The following is an 18314-nucleotide window of genomic DNA, read 5'->3' as shown; positions in this document are numbered from 1 at the left end:
GAAAATGTGTGGCGTGCATAGCATGTTGCGGCAAATTTAGCCCCACCCACTTTTATGTTAACTCCACCCATTCTCTTTCATTTTTCATGTCCGCCGCCACAGTATAATCCTCCTACAGTCACTCACACGTTATATGTCTCCACATTGTAATGTCCCCCTTCCAACTGCCCCACAGTATTAAGTCCCTCTCCTGGTGCCCCAGTTTAAACATGAAACCTGATCAGCTGGAGGGGGGCATTAGCAATGGGGGTAGTTGGAGGGGGCAATAAATAAATGGCAGATGAAGTGCGACATTAAACGGTGGACAACTAGAAGCAGACATTAAACCGTAGGGGTAGCTGGAGGGTGTCATTAAACTGGGGGCAACTAGAGGCAGACAGGTTCCCCTCCAGCTTCTCCCACGTTTTAATGCCCTCTCCAGTTGTTCCCCAGTAAAATGACAAACAGACAGACAGACACTCTCTCCATCCTGCATCTCAGATCCCCCTTCCCCCTCCCTTCTCAGTACCTTACACGGATCTCTTCTCTCTTCACTGCATGAGACACTGACACACCCACCTAGTCACATGACCGTGTGATGTCACACAAGGGCCTTGAACCATAGTAAAGCGCTTCTCCGATAACCGCGGCCCAGTGGCGTAACTACCGCCATAGCAGCAGAGGCAGCAGAGGCAGCTGACAGCCGCTACCGCTGCAGGTTTTTTTTTTTTTTTTAATAGGCCGTTACGAGCCCTATTTACTTACCGATCCGGGCTGGGATCGGTAAATGACACTGCGGGCCCGCAAACACTATCATTATACTCGGGGGTCTTTGTAGACCCCCGAGTATAATGATCGGAGACCCGGGAGAGGTAGGAAACATAAAAAACACTGTTGCTTACCTCTCCACGATCCTGCCTGGCCTCCTTCCTAGTTATCTGACGTCTCTGACGTCACATGAACCTGGCCTGCGTCCCGGGTCATGTGATGTCCGACGTCATTGAAGAAGGACGGCAGCAGAGGCCGACAGCGTAGGAAACGGGCGAAAGGTAAGAAACAGTAGTTTTTTATGTTTTTATACCCATTGGTATAATAAGGGCAGAAAGTCCACAGAGGGAAACTCTGTGAAAACACAATGAAAAACGCTGTGGAAAAAAAAATGCAATGCGGTCATTGGTCATTGGATTTTCCTGTACAGTAGATAACGCTGAATCATTACACCCGGAAAAGAAAGAAACAACTGTCCTTTTTTTTTTTTTTTTTTTTTTGCACAATATATCTGTGTAGGTCACTTTATTGACAAAATAAATGTATATGTTGCTTATAAGGAAAATGTTTGTTCTCGTACTGTGTTAGCCAGTGGGTAGGAAATATAACCATGGTTTTAAATTTACTTGAGAAAGGAGCCGAGAGTTCTGAAACGTTGTAATCTGTCATCATTATTAGTTAGCCATTAAAAAGGTATCAACTACTGAAGACTATCAAGTTTTTTGTTTTTTTATATGTTGCTTATGGCGGCCAGTCATCACGACTGACAGGGCAGTCTATGCTGCCATAGGCATTTGTATTTTCTTCCATAATTTCTGATGAGCTGGCAACAAACTAGCAGAAACACGTTAGCTCGAGGGGGTACTGTAATTATTATATGGGGAGGAGGATGGAACGTAAGGTGTGTGAGTGGCAGGTTCTTTGAGGGTGTTGTTTTAAAACGAATATAGCTACCCCTTGTGCTGCTACTTACATGGGACTGGTGAGCTGTAACTTGAGGGCTTAAAAGTTTGTTCTCTAGGTGAGGCTTTGAGCAGTAACTAGCCTTTTTACTCTGTGGACATCTACATGGAGAGTTTGACTTCTAATAATATAACTTCCATGAGAGTATTAGTGAAGCTGTGGCTTTGACTACTGTTCCACCTACCCAATTTAAGGGATTTAACACTGATGGTCTCATTGGTTGACATGTGCGGAGGTCAGCTATCACATACCCCAACACTTGTGAACCAGAGTACTTGATATTATCATTATGGCAGCCCATATATAGAACCAGCAAAAACCTGATGATGCTGGATCTAAAATGTTGTATATATAACTATAAACGCATTTCTTTGCCCATAAGATATTTGCTAGATGTGATGCATATATACACCATACCTCCCACCTAGTTTGGCATCACTGAGTGGTCTAATTGATGACTTTAGGTTTGCAAATTTTAGTTTTATTTTGAATAAAACTTATATTTTAGTGTACTATTATACTTATTTAAAGTAACAATTGGCCAGTTCTTTGCCCAAAATATTTATGTATTTTATTGACTTCTAAAATAAATGTATATGTTGCTTTTGTTTTGCTAAATGTATGTATTGCCTTTTTTAAAGCTTTATACATGTGAAGAGTTTCCCAGCCATGTGGTGACCATAATCCATGAAAAAATAAGACACTCTTTATATTTTCATAGATCAGTCAGTGGAAATAAACAGGTCTCACATGGGATGCAGAACAGCAGTGAAAAACACAGCCGAAAATCAGCTCGATCATTTGAACAGAGATACCTCCAACTTTTGGTAGCATGACTGTCACGGGATGGTTAGAGTCTATACTATAGGCCATGTGTAATATACAGTCCTATGAAAAAGTTTGGGCACCCCTATTAATCTTAATCATTTTTAGTTCTAAATATTTTGGTGTTTGCAACAGCCATTTCAGTTTGATATATCTAATAACTGATGGACACAGTAATATTTCAGGATTGAAATGAGATTTATTGTACTAACAGAAAATGCGCAATATGCATTAAACCAAAATTTGACCGGTGCAAAAGTATGGGCACCCTTATCATTTTATTGATTTGAATACTCCTAACTACTTTTTACTGACTTACTGAAGCACAAAATTGGTTTTGTAACCTCACTGAGCTTTGAACTTCATAGCCAGGTGTATCCAATCATGAGAAAAGGTATTTAAGGTGGCCAATTGCAAGTTGTTCTACTATTTGAATCTCCTCTGAAGAGTGGCATCATGGGCTACTCAAAACAACTCTCAAATGATCTGAAAACAAAGATTGTTCAACATAGTTGTTCAGCGGAAGGATACAAAAAGCTGTCTCAGAGATTTAACCTGTCAGTTTCCACTGTGAGGAACATAGTAAGGAAATGGAAGACCACAGGGACAGTTCTTGTTAAGCCCAGAAGTGGCAGGCCAAGAAAAATATCAGAAAGGCAGAGAAGAAGAATGGTGAGAACAGTCAAGGACAATCCACAGACCACCTCCAAAGAGCTGCAGCATCATCTTGCTGCAGATGGTGTCACTGTGCATCGGTCAACTATACAGCGCACTTTGCACAAATAGAAGCTGTATGGGAGAGTGATGAGAAAGAAGCCGTTTCTGCACGTACGCCACAAATAGAGTTGCCTGAGGTATGAAAAAGCACATTTGGACAAGGCAGCTTCATTTTGGGAACAAAAATTGAGTTGTTTGGTTATAAAAAAAAAGGCGTTATGCATGGCGTCCAAAAAGAAACAGCATTCCAAGAAAAACACATGCTACCCACTGTAAAATTTGGTGGAGGTTCCATCATGCTTTGGGGCTGTGTGGCCAATGCCGGCATCGGGAATCTTGTTAAAGTTGAGGGTCGCATGGATTCCACTCAGTATCAGCAGATTCTTGAGAATAATGTTCAAGAATCAGTGACGAAGTTGAAGTTACGCCGGGGATGGATATTTCAGCAAGACAATGATCCAAAACACAGCTCCAAATCCTCAGGCATTCATGCAGAGGAACAATTACAATGTTCTGGAATGGCCATCCCAGTCCCCAGACCTGAATATCACTGAACATTAGAGATGAGCGAACACTAAAATGTTCGAGGTTCGAAATTCGATTCGAACAGCCGCTCAATGTTCGTGTGTTCGAACGGGTTTCGAACCCCATTATAGTCTATGGGGAACAGATACTCGTTAAGGGGGAAACCCAAATCCGTGTCTGGAGGGTCACCAAGTCCACTATGACACCCCAGGAAATGATGCCAACACCTCTGGAATGACACTGGGACAGCAGGGGAAGCATGTCTGGGGGCATCTAACACACCAAAGACCCTCTATTACCCCAACATCACTGCCTAACAACTACACACTTTCCACATTCAAAAAAACCTCTATCAAAGTGGGAAAATACCTGGAAACCTTCTTTACTCCCCAAATGGATGGACACAAACCCCAATTTAAGCTCAACAAACAGTAACAACCACCCCTTTAAATCACGTTCCCCATGACAACCACAAATGGAATAGGCAATGGGAATTCCAAAAGCCCTCACCCTTAACTGTCATTTTGAGTGTGTGTGTGTGTGTGATGTGGTAAGACCTTCCAAAATTCACTTTTCTAGCCCTTAACATGAGCCCTTCCAAACAAAGTTACATGACCTTAAGCTGAGCTACCAGCAGAGATTGAGGCCCTTGGCATGAGTAGAGCCTTGCACCAGCAGTGTTTTTGGCACTTAGGGTGAGTTGAGCCTTGTACCAGCGTGTGTCCCTTAACATCAGGCGGGCCCTAAGTTCTGCGCTTTGCACAAAAGTTCCACATTAACTAGGCTGAATGGTACAAAGATTAGTAGGCCCGAGAACCAGGAACAGGTCTTGCAATGGCTGTCGGATAACGCTTAAAGCACATTGTCCACCAGCCAGTCAGCCTCTACCTCCTCTTACCCAACAGTCTTGTCCTCCTTCCACCCAAAATTCCCAATCTTCCCAGAACAATAACCCCAACTGTCCCTGCTCCCCAGAGCTGTTCTCCCTTCCTTTGACTGTACCGCAACCTGCCCCTCCATTTCGCGATTCCACGGACCTAACAGACGAGTATCTGTGTCCAGATGCTCAAACACTAGAGTCTCCTCCATTCCATCTCTGGTCGATTTGGTGGCAGATGACCAGCAACCCACCCTCATCGACGACGATGAGACGCAGTTGCTGTCAGGGCAGCCAGTTGACATGCGCATTGTGCAGGAGGAGGAGGCGAGACAGGAGTTGGAAGAGGAGGTGGTGGACGACGAGGACACCGACCCCACCTGGACAAGGCAGATGTCAAGCTGGGAAAGTAGTGTGGATGTTGAGGCAGGTGCAGCACCAAAAAGGGTAGCTAGAGGCAGAGACATGTCCAGAGGCAGAGGTCAGCTGCTTTGCCGAAGCCAGGCCAGACCCGGAATGTCCGAAGATGTTCCCTTTTGTACCCAGCCCAGAAAAACTCCCCCATCGAGGGCACGTTTCTTGAAGGTGTAGAGTTTTTTCAAGGAATGCGCCGAGGACAGATATAGTGTCGTCTACACAATTTGCCTCTCGAAATCGAGTAGGGGCCCTGAGAAGAGCAACCTGTCCACCACTTCAATGCACCGTCATTTGGAATCCAAGCAATGGAATCAGTGGCAGGCAGCAACGGCAGGACAAACGTCGCCCGCCGTTCATGCCACTGCCTCTGCTCACAGTGCTGGCGATGCACTCCAGAGGACGAGCCAGGACATCACTTCATCTGCCTCCGCCACTTTGTTGACTTCTCCCTCATCCTCCCCTGTTTCTGTCTTATCTCCTTCTCCTGCACCATCAAAGGCACCATCAGGCGCTTCTTTACAACAACCCACCATCTCTCAGACATTGGAGCGCCGGCAGAAATACACCGCTAACCACCCACCCACGCAAGCCTAGAACGCCAACATCGCTAAACTGCTGGCCCAGGAGAGGTTGGCGTTCCGGCTTGTTGAAACTCCCGCCTTCCCGGACCTGATGGCAACTGTGGCACCTCACTATGCCGTCCCTAGCCGTCTCAACTTCTCCCGGTGTGGCGTCCCCGCCTTGCACCAGCACGTGTCACTCAACATCAGGTGGGCCCTTAGTTCCGCGCTTTGCTGCAAGGTCCACTTGACCACCGACACTTGGACAAGCGCCTGTGGTCAGGGATGCTGCAGTGCTTATCTTTAATGACAGGCAGGGTGAATGTGGTGGAGTCTGTTCCCCGGGTGCAAACTGGGGTGGCCTATCTCCTCTCCCAGGCCAAAATTCATGGCAGGAGTAGACTGAAACCCTACGACGCTGCAACCTCCACCACAGCTACTAGCGGCAAACGCTAAAACACTGGTGTGGGGAGACGTCAGCAGGCGGTGCTGAAGCTCATCAGCTTGGGGGACAGACAGCACAGTGCCTCCGAGGTCAGGGATGCCATCCTGGCTGAGATGGCATTTTTTTTCCCCTGCTACACCTGGGGCCTGGCATTTTTACGCCTGTGATAATGGCTGGAACCTGGTAGCGGCTCTGGAGCTTGCCAGCCTCCAACACGTTCCATGTTTGGCCCACGTCTAACCTAGTGGTGCAAAGTTTTTTAAAAACATACCCAAATGTACCGAAGCTACTGTTGAAAATGCGGCGCTTGTGTGCCCACTTTTGCAAGTGCACAGGAGTCGCTGCTAGCCTAAAAACACTCTAGCAAGGCCTACATCTGTCCAAACACAGGCTGTTGTCCGTCATTCACACACGCTGAAACCCTACAATACCATATCTTGAGCAGGGTGTGTGAGCTGCACAGACCTTTGATGGAGTTCCATCTACAAAACCCAAGGGTTCCTCAAAGTCAGCAACCAAAGTTTCTGCACCATGAGTTTCCAGGGGTGGCAGAGTTATGGCTAGGGGAAGAGGCATGGATAGGGATGATGTCTAGGGGCAAAAGCAGTGTGGATGTGGAGGCAAGCTAAGCAGGAAAAACTGGGGGTACAAGCTAAGGCATGGACTGGGGTGATGTCTAGGGGCAAAAGCAGTGTGGATGTGGAGGCAAGCTAAGCAGGAAAAACTGGGGGTACAAGCTAAGGCATGGACTGGGGTGATGTCTAGGGGCAAAAGCAGTGTGGATGTGGAGGCAAGCTAAGCAGGAAAAACTGGGGGTACAAGCTAAGGCATGGACTGGGGTGATGTCTAGGGGCAAAAGCAGTGTGGATGTGGAGGCAAGCAAAGCAGGGAAAATGGTGGCTAGAGGCAAAGGGATGTCCATAGGCAGCAAGGGCAAAGATGCAAAACTCTCCCATTTCAAGAATTTTCCTGACTTGTTTCCCCACAAAACATTCCTGGGAGGAGGGCTGAAACACCACCCTCCTCCTCCTCCGCTGTTAGATTGACCCCAGCTACGAGCTGAAAACGCTGCAACACTGGTGTGGGGAGACGTCAGTAGGCTGGGCTGAAGCTCATCAGCTTGGGAGACGGACAGCACACTGCCTCTGAGGTCAGGGATGCCATCCTGGATGAGATGGCAATTTGTTTATCCCCGCTGCCCCTGGGGCCAGGTTTTTTAGCTTGTTGGAGGGCTCTGGAGCTTGCCAGCCTCCAACACGTTCCATGCCTGGCCCACATGTTCAATGTAGTGGTGCAATGATTTTTAAAAACATACCCCAAATTAGCTGAGCTAAGGGTGAAAGTGCGGCACTTGGACACCCACTTTCCCAAGTCTACAGTACCTGGAGCTAGCCGCAATACACTCCAGCAAGGCCTACATCTGCCTGAAGCACCTACTGTTGTGCGAGGTCACCACACCGTATGTTCAGCAGGGTGTGTGAGCAGCAGAGACCTTTGATGGAGTACCAGCTACAAAACCCAAGGGTTCCTCAGAGTCAGCTCCCTCACTTTCTGCACCATGAGTTTCCATGGGTGGCAGACTTATGGCTAGAGGCACAGGCATGGATAGGGGTGATGTGTAGGGGCAAAAGCAGTGTGGATGTGGAGGCAAGCTAAGCAGCAAAAACTGGGGGTACAAGCAGCCGGTGACATCATCACTGACAAGCACAGCTGTCTGTCAGCTGACAGGCTGACTTTCACCAAAATGAACAGACAATGGATAGACTCATCATATACATGTCAGTTACATGACAAATTTAGTGCAATTTGCAAGTCCAAGATGGTTTGGAGATCTGCGGAGAGGAATCTCACCACCTCTTGCGGGTGCCATCATTTGGAAGGCAAGCCCTGGGCTCAGTGGGTGAGAGCAAGCGCAGGATAATCGTCGTTTGGCCTGGCGGCCACTGCCTCTTCCACTGTTGACAGGGCTGGCGCTGCAGTCCAGACCAGGAGCCAGGACACCTCCACATCTGCCTCTGACACTTTGGGGAGTTCACCCTTATCCTCACCTTTTCCTGCCATTTCTCCTTTTGCCCGCGCCATCATGCGCCTCTTCCCAGCAACTCCCCATCTCCCAAGCCTTTCATTTCATGCTAAAGTACAGCGCAACCCACCCACATGCCCAAGGCTTCAACGGCCTCATCTCAAGAAATCTGGCCCAGGAGATGTTGGAATCCCGGCTGGGGGACACTCTGCCCTTTTTGGGCAGAGTGTCTACTGCGCCACCGCACTGTGCCGTCCACACCAGCACTTTCCCCCAAACATGAGGCGGTCCCTAAATTCAGCGCTTAGCCCTAAAGTTCCATGTGACCAGTTACGAATGGACAAGTGCATGCGGACAGGGACGCTACCTTTCAATTTGGGCACAGTGGTTGAATGTAGTTGAGGCGTGGACCGGGTCGCAAAATGTGGTGGCCTGACTTGTCTCCCCACACAACATTCCTGGGAGGAGGGCTGAAACACCACCCTCCTCCGCTGTTAAATTGACCCCAGCTACGAGCTGGAAACGCTGCAACACTGGTGTGGGGAGACGTCAGCGGGCCGTGCTGAAGCTCATCAGCTTGGGGGCCAGACAGCACACTGCCTACAAAGTGAGTCATGCCATCCTCGATGAGACGGCAATGTGGTTTTTGCCACTGCACCTGGGCCCAGGCATGTTGTCATGTGTGATAATGGCCGTAACCTGGGATTGGCTCTGTAGCTTGGCAGCCTGCAACATATTCCATGCCTGGGCCACGTTTTTAACTCATTGCTGCTAATCTTTTGAAAAAGGTACCCCAATGTTCCTGAGCTACTGGTGAAAGTGTGGCGCTTGTGCGGATAGTTTTTAAAGTGTATAGTTGCCGCTGCTAGCCTCTATGCACTCCTACAACGCCTGTACCTGCTGGAACAACGGCTGTTGTGCGACGTCTCCACACTGCTGGCACTAAACATATCATGTGTTGAGCAGAGTGTGTGAGCAGCACAGACCTTTGATGTAGTTCCAACTCCAAAACCCTCGGGTTCGTCAAAGTCAACTCCCTCAGTTGCTCAACCATGAGTGGCCATGGGTGGCAGACTTATGTGAAATCCCATCCCATCCATTGCACTGGACACGAAACATTAGCATGCGCTCAGCACAACTTCGGATATGGCAGATGCGTTAAGCAGGGTGCAGGGTACAACACAGACCAGGCCCGAGCACCAGGAACAGGTGTTAGAAATACTGCAGCATCTGCCATTTCCTTCCAATTTTGGGGTTTTGGACCCGCCACCGACTTGTTTGGACCTAAGTGGGGATCATGAGACACAGTTGCCATCAAGGCAAGCTGTGGTCATGTGCGGTTTGCAGTAAGGGGGCAGTGCGCAATTGGAAGAGGAGTTGGTGGATGACGAGGCCACCGACCCCACATGGACAGGGGTGATGTCTAGGGGCTAAAGCAGTGTAGATGTAGAGGGAAGCTAAATCAACAAAAAACCTGGGTAGAAGCAAAGGCATAAACTGGGGTGATGTTTAGGGGTGAAAGCAGAGTAGATGTGGAGGGAAGCTAAGCAGCAAAAACAGTGGGTAGAAGCAAAGGCATGCAAAACTCTACCCTGTTGGAAGACTTATTCCTAGGTCTGGAACACGTTAATGGCCCCCCTGGACAAATTACTGCCACTCAGGGGCCTAGTGTCACCAGGAGGGACAAGTATAGGCGCATGTTGTGGGAATACCTGGCCGACACCAGCTCTGTCCTCTCCGATCCCTCTGTGCTCTACAGCCTAAACTTATTTTCTCATCTTTTTTTCTGAACTGCACATCTCTTGCCTGCTTCCTTTGGGATCTTAGAAATGGTGGTCCACTTCCACAGATGGTAACTTCAATAGACAGTGTAACGGGAGTAGCTGAGGGATCGCTGTCTTAACCACTTTTTGGCACAAAATTAACTTCCAAAGCCAAATATGGTGCAAGTATATGATGCAAGGACACCTACACACCTATCTCTGACACATTGGGGAGTTCACCCTCATGCGCCCTTTTGGCCTGCACCATCATGCGCCTCTTCCCAGCCACTCCACATTTCCCAAGCTTTTCATTGCAGGCAGAAGTACAATACAACCCACCCCCATGCCCAAGCCTGTAACAGCCTCATCGATAAACTGCTGGCCCTGGAGATGTTGGTGTTTGTTTATGCTTCTGGAGACCCAGGCCTTCCGTCAGCAGATGGCAGCTGGGGCACCTCCCTATGCTGGGCCTAGCCGTTACTACTTCTCTTGGTGTGCTGTCTCTGCCTTGCGCCTGCATGTGTCCCATAACATCAGTCGGGCCCAGAGCTCTGCGCTTTGCTGCAAGGTCCACTTGACCACCGACACATGGACAAGCGCCTGTGGTCAGGGATGCTGCAGTGCTTATCTTTAATGACAGGCAGGGTGAATGTGGTGGAGTCTGTTCCCCGGGTGCAAACTGGGGTGGCCTATCTCCTCTCCCAGGCCAAAATTCATGGCAGGAGTAGACTGAAACCCTACGAAGCTGCAACCTCCACCCCAGCTACTAGCGGAAAACACTGTAACACTGGCATGGGGAGATGTCAGCAGGCCGTGCTGAAACTGATCAGCTTGGGGGACAGACAGCACAGTGCCTCCGAGGTCAGGGATGCCATCCTGGCTGAGATGGCATTTTTTTTTTCCCTGCTACACCTGGGGCCTGGCATTTTTGCGCCTGTGATAATGGCTGGAACCTGGTAGCAGATCTGGAGCTTGCCAGACTCAAACACGGTCCACGCATGGCCCACGTTTTCCAACTTGTTGGTGCCATGTTTCTTTGAAACCTACACCATTGTGCCTGATATACAGGTCAAAGTGGGGCCATTTTCGTAAGTGAGAACTAGCCTCTGCTAGGCAGAAAACATTCAGAGCACACTCCTCTCATCTTCGCACCGTTGGCTGGCGGAGGAAGACGAGGGGGTTGGAGTGGCATCTGATGTCCCTATCCCACACGAGGCTAGAGGGTGCACTTCAGTGCATCCCATTGCTTCACCACAAATGGTGTGAAGGGGAGTGGAAAATGGAGGAAATGGAGAGTGACCCTTACAGTTGGGGCCAGCAAAGGCATGCCAAGTAACACACTGGCACACATGGCTGACTTCATCTTGGGTTGCTTTTCAACACATATTTCACATCATGAAGAACAAATAATACTGGATTTTTTCAAGCCTCGAACCACGGTCTAGGTCTGTTCCTTTCTTATATTAGGGGAGAGGGAAAAAAAATTACTTCAGTGATACGTTTAGCGTACATAGACTGACTATTAATGTGTATCCCACTTAGTGTTGTTAGGGTTACACACCGTCACAACCTGGCTAAAGCTTCTATAGCTGTTAATAAAGTCAACATAACTTTACGGTATCCAAAAAGACAGCTGGTACCGACAGAGAGCAAGACAAATGTCACCCAAAGCTGTGAGCTCTGAACACCCACAGTGACTTTGGCGTCATCATCATTATAAGGGAGCGGGTGGTAATAAATAACTTGGCAGTGCCTAAAACCCAAAAAGCTTATACAACTATATTTACATTAAGATACACAAATGAAACTTTTCAGTAGCATGTCATGAGACAAGCTGATAAGCTCTTCCTTTGTGCAGTGCTATTTGAAAGTTAAACGCTGCCTTTATTTTAATTCTGGAGAAGGTGCAGACATTAGATTTAGAACATGTTGTCTTCATTGTCCAAATCCTCTATATAGGTAACGTGTTTTTCGGGACGAGCTGTCTGGGAACGAGCTGGTGCAGCACTGACAACCTGGGTGAATATGGCAAGAGCCTGAGATGTAGGGTGAATGAATCCCCAAATTATTTGTGGAATTCCCAGTGAGACAATGGCACTGTATACCAGTATTAAAAATTGTGGGTGCACATAACCCCCATATATTCTTTGAATTCCCAGTCAGACAATGGCACTGTATACCAGTAGTAAAAATTGTGGGTGCACGTAACCCCCATATATTCTTTGAATTCCCAGTCAGACAATGGCACTATATACCAGTAGTAAAAATTGTGGGTGCACATAACCCCAATATATTCTTTGAATTCCCAGTCAGACAATGGCACTGTATACCAGTATTAAAAATTGTGGGTGCACATAACCCCCATATATTCTTTGAATTCCCAGTGAGACAATGGCACTGTATACCAGTAGTAAAAATTGTGGGTGCACATAACCCCCATATATTCTTTGAATTCCCAGTGAGACAATGGAACTGTATAGCAGTAGCAAAAATTGTGGGTGCACGTAACCCCCATATATTCTTTGAATTCCCAGTCAGACAATGGCACTGTATACCAGTAGTAAAAATTGTGGGTGCACATAACCCCCATATATTCTTTGAATTCCCAGTGAGACAATGGAACTGTATAGCAGTAGCAAAAATTGTGGGTGCACGTAACCCCCATATATTCTTTGAATTCCCAGTCAGACAATGGAACTGTATACCAGTAGTAAAAATTGTGGGTGCACATAACCCCAATATATTCTTTGAATTCCCAGTGAGACAATGGCACTGTATACCAGTAGTAAAAATTGTGGGTGCACATAACCCCCATATATTCTTTGAATTCCCAGTCAGACAATGGCACTGTATACCAGTAGTAAAAATTGTGGGTGCACATAACCCCAATATATTCTTTGAATTCCCAGTCAGACAATGGCACTGTATAGCAGTAGCAAAAATTGTGGGTGCACGTAACCCCCATATATTCTTTGAATTCCCAGTCAGACAATGGCACTATATACCAGTAGTAAAAATTGTGGGTGCACATAACCCCCATATATTCTTTGAATTCCCAGTGAGACAATGGAACTGTATAGCAGTAGCAAAAATTGTGGGTGCACGTAACCCCCATATATTCTTTGAATTCCCAGTCAGACAATGGCACTGTATACCAGTAGTAAAAATTGTGGGTGCACATAACCCCAATATATTCTTTGAATTCCCAGTGAGACAATGGCACTGTATAGCAGTAGCAAAAATTGTGGGTGCACATAACCCCCATATATTCTTTGAATTCCCAGTCAGACAATGGCACTGTATACCAGTAGTAAAAATTGTGGGTGCACGTAACCCCAATATATTCTTTGAATTCCCAGTCAGACAATGGTACTGTATACCAGTATTAAAAATTGTGGGTGCACATAACCCCCATATATTCTTTGAATTCCCAGTCAGACAATGGCACTATATACCAGTAGTAAAAATTGTGGGTGCACATAACCCCCATATATTCTTTGAATTCCCAGTCAGACAATGGCACTATATACCAGTAGTAAAAATTGTGGGTGCACATAACCCCCATATATTCTTTGAATTCCCAGTCAGACAATGGCACTATATACCAGTAGTAAAAATTGTGGGTGCACATAACCCCCATATATTCTTTGAATTCCCAGTCAGACAATGGCACTGTATACCAGTAGTAAAAATTGTGGGTGCACATAACCCCAATATATTCTTTGAATTCCCAGTGAGACAATGGCACTGTATAGCAGTAGCAAAAATTGTGGGTGCACATAACCCCCATATATTCTTTGAATTCCCAGTCAGACAATGGCACTGTATACCAGTATTAAAAATAGTGGGTGCACATAACCCCAATATATTCTTTGAATTCCCAGTCAGACAATGGCACTGTATAGCAGTAGCAAAAATTGTGGGTGCACGTAACCCCCATATATTCTTTGAATTCCCAGTCAGACAATGGCACTATATACCAGTAGTAAAAATTGTGGGTGCACATAACCCCAATATATTCTTTGAATTCCCAGTGAGACAATGGCACTGTATAGCAGTAGCAAAAATTGTGGGTGCACGTAACCCCCATATATTCTTTGAATTCCCAGTCAGACAATGGCACTGTATACCAGTAGTAAAAATTGTGGGTGCACATAACCCCCATATATTCTTTGAATTCCCAGTCAGACAATGGCACTGTATACCAGTAGTAAAAATTGTGGGTGCACATAACCCCAATATATTCTTTGAATTCCCAGTCAGACAATGGCACTGTATACCAGTATTAAAAATTGTGGGTGCACATAACCCCCATATATTCTTTGAATTCCCAGTCAGACAATGGCACTATATACCAGTAGTAAAAATTGTGGGTGCACATAACCCCCATATATTCTTTGAATTCCCAGTGAGACAATGGAACTGTATAGCAGTAGCAAAAATTGTGGGTGCACGTAACCCCCATATATTCTTTGAATTCCCAGTCAGACAATGGCACTATATACCAGTAGTAAAAATTGTGGGTGCACATAACCCCAATATATTCTTTGAATTCCCAGTGAGACAATGGCACTGTATAGCAGTAGCAAAAATTGTGGGTGCACGTAACCCCAATATATTCTTTGAATTCCCAGTCAGACAATGGCACTATATACCAGTAGCAAAAATTGTGGGTGTATATAGCCCCAATTCTATTGCTAGGGGACTTGCAGGGTATTTCTGAGGTGAAGGTGGGGGGGCACACCGTTGGAACGGGGATTTGGGGTGTATATATGGGGTATACGGGAATACACTGTCAGTGTGTTCCATTCAGGATCCTGGGAAAGCTGGGTTGCGGCGATTGAGCCCGTCAGTGCCACGTTACACTGACAAGCTTCTCCCTGGAATTGAAGTTATATGTAAGCCCAATATATTCTTTGAATTCCCAGTGAGACAATGGCACCATATGGCAGTAGCAAAAATAGTGGGTGTATATAGCCCCAATCCTATTGCTAGGGGACTTGCAGGGTATTTCTGGGGTGAAGGTGGGGGGGCACACCGTTGGAACGGGTATCGGGGGTATATATCGGGTATACGGGAATACACTGACAGTGTATTCCATTCAGGAATACACTGGGAAAGCTGGGTTGCGGCGATTGAGCCCGTCAGTGCCACGTTACACTGACAAGCTTCTCCCTGGAATTTAGCTCTTACAAGAGCTGTTGTGGTTGTCTTCTCCTTCCTATCTAGCCTGTCCCTGCCTACCCAGAATCTAACCCCTAGCTAACTGGACGGAAACCTCCGTCCCCGGTGAATTGCAAGCTCAGAATGACGCGAAGCTGGGCGTCGCTGTTCTTTTAAATTAGAGGTCACATGTTTTCGGCAGCCAATGGGTTTTGCCTACTTTTTTCAACGTCACCGGTGTCGTAGTTCCTGTCCCACCTACCCTGCGCTGTTATTGGAGCAAAAAAGGCGCCAGGGAAGGTGGGAGGGGAATCGAGTAATGGCGCACTTTACCACGCGGTGTTCGATTCGATTCGAACATGCCGAACAGCCTAATATCCGATCGAACATGAGTTCGATAGAACACTGTTCGCTCATCTCTACTGAACATCTGTGGGATGATTTGAAGCGGGCTGTCCATGCTCGGCGACCATCTAACTTAACTGAACTTGAATTGTTTGTTCAAAATACCTTTATCCAGGATCCAGGAACTGATTAAAAGCTACAGGAAGCGACTAGAGGCTGTTATCTTTGCAAAAGGAGGATCTACTAAATATTAATGTCACTTTTCTGTTGAGGTGCCCATACTTTTGCACCGGTCAAATTTTGGTTTAATGCATATTGCGCATTTTCTGTTAGTACAATAAACCTCATTTCAATCCTGAAATATTACTGTGTCCATCAGTTATTAGATATATCAAACTGAAATGGCTGTTGCAAATACCAAAATATTTAGAACTAAAAATGATTAAGATTAATAGGGGTGCCCAAACTTTTTCATAGGACTGTATATTTCATGTGGAATGTATTCTCTAACCTGTTGTATACATCAATGTGTAGTTGGCTGATTAGGGTCTAGTGTGTTAGCACATTGTATGCAAATACCTCTAACTAGTGAGGACAATGGGTGGAGATAATCTGATCGGTGTCCCCAAGAAGATGTTGGATGGTGCATTGTCCATAGTAGACAGGGAGTCTGCTCTGTTTGGCATAGGTGAGGGGGGAAGGATCTGTGACTCAGCCCTTCCCCCCACAGATATAGGATGTAACAGTCTTAGTATATAGTCTGTAGCTAGCAGTTAGTATGGGTTAGCCGGCCTGTGCACAGCTCTGCAGAGAGCCAGGATTTAGTTACAGGACCAAAGAACCAAAGCTATCATTGGATTGTGACTTCTGTGGACTTATTGTTATTACGGTTGATGTGACCGCTGCCGGCTACTAACTTTGTGGATTACAATAAATTGCTGTTGTCTCCCGACCTCTTGCGTCCGTGTTGATTCAAGATATCCTCCGGAGGAAGACGTATACCTTTGCTCCGTGACAATGACATTTTTAGTTTTAAAGGGATCCTATCATTCAAACACAATTTTTTCTAGGTACCACGTTGGAATAGCCTTAAGAAAGGCTATTCTTCTCCTACCTTTCGTTGTCTTCTCTGCGCCGCCATTCGTTATACCGTTTCTTGTTTTTTTTTCAAATTTTTTATTGAAGATTCAAAATTTGTACAATGAATAATAGTACAAGAGAAAATAAGAACAATGTAAATTGGCTGATCGATAATAAGGAGCTAATACACATTGAAAGAAAGGCCGTGGCCTAGCAATAACATAACATCGAATAGGTTAGAACAAGTGAGAAAAACATATAGATGTTCATTTAATGTGTAGGCAAGCTACAGGACTGTAGAGAATATTGAGCATAATCACTGGAGCGGTCTGGTGGTAGAGAGAAGGATAGGTTAGGTGGGATAGACAAGATAGAGAAAGGGTGAATGTCGCGATAGAAAAGCAGGTAATATATATAAGCGAGAGTGAGGGATAAGGCTGGAGGGGGCGAGAAGATTGGGGAAGAGAGGAGGAAAAGATATTGTCAAGGGATAGAGATTAGAGTATAGGTATAGTGTAAAAAGAAAGAGGGGCGAAGGGTAGAGGAGACAGAAAGCAAGTGATTCTGGTAGGCTGTCAAATTCATGACTTTGTAACTCCTGTTGAGCATAATCAGTGAAATAGATTTCTCCAAGGGGACCATATTTTGACAAATTTATCATGGGTGCAAGTTTTCCAACTTGATATTTCCTCAAAGCGGGCTATCTGGTTAACCTTACTTATCCAGTCCAATTTTGACGGGGGTTCAGGGTTTAGCCATTTGATAGGGATTAAAGAGTTTGCTGCGGATAGTAAGAACGAGATCAGATTAGTTTTGGAAGGTTGATAGTCCGGAGAGCCAAGAGATAACAGAACCATTTGTGGGGTGAGTGTGAATGAGGGAGTGGTTAGTGTTCTAATTGTCGACTGCACCTCTTGCCAGAAAGCTGCGATAGCCGGGCAAGTCCACCAAATGTGAGAGATAGAGCCTATGTCTGCGTTGCATCTCCAACATAATTCCGTAGGGGCGAGTTTCATTCTGTGTAACCATTGTGGTGTTCTATACCATCGTGTCAACAGCTTATAGTGAGTTTCTTGGAGACGGACACAGCGTGAAAACCCTTGGGAGTGTGATAAGATCTGAGTCAATTGGTCATCGGAGAAGGAGCAGTGTAATTCTATTTCCCAGGACGTGATAAATGTGGGTTTGCACGGTTTAGGTGGGTTTACAAATGTGGGTAGTACGTATGAGGTTTTACGGAGTAGTTTCGTTATACCGTTTTTTGTCTCTATGCAAATGAGTTCTCTCGCAGCACTGGGCACGGGCCCCAGCTCTCAAACAGTACTGGGGGCGTCCCCAATGCTGCGAGAGAACTCTCCAGCGACGCCTCCATCTTCTTCAGGAACCCTCCTCTCTGTGCGTCTTCTTCCGTCCTGGGTTTTCAAATTTCTAGGCCTCAGGCAGAGCCAACTGCACATGCCCGGGCCACAAGAAAATGGCCGCTTACACAGCTTACAGGCCAAAGGCCTAGAAATTTGAAAACCCAGGACGGAAGAAGACGCACAGAGAGGCGGGTTCCTGAAAAAGATGGAGGCGTCGCTAGAGAGTTCTCTCGCAGCATTGGGGACGCCCTCAGTACTGTTTGAGCGCTGGGGCCTGCCCCCAGTGCTGCATGTGAACTCATTTGCATACCGACAAAAACTGGGATTACAAGCGAACAGCGGCGCGGAGAAGACAATGAAAGGTAGGACAAGAATAGCCTTTCTTAAGGCTATTCCGACGTGGTACCTAGAAAAAATTGCGTTTGAATGATAGGATCCCTTTAAAGCACATACTAGATGGGGAAATTTCTTCTTTACTTTTTCATTAACGTCTGTTCTTCCAT

Source organism: Leptodactylus fuscus, chromosome 2, assembly GCF_031893055.1.
Source record: "Leptodactylus fuscus isolate aLepFus1 chromosome 2, aLepFus1.hap2, whole genome shotgun sequence".
NCBI classification, from domain to species: domain Eukaryota; kingdom Metazoa; phylum Chordata; class Amphibia; order Anura; family Leptodactylidae; genus Leptodactylus; species Leptodactylus fuscus.
Note: the sequence above shows the minus strand (reverse complement) of the source record.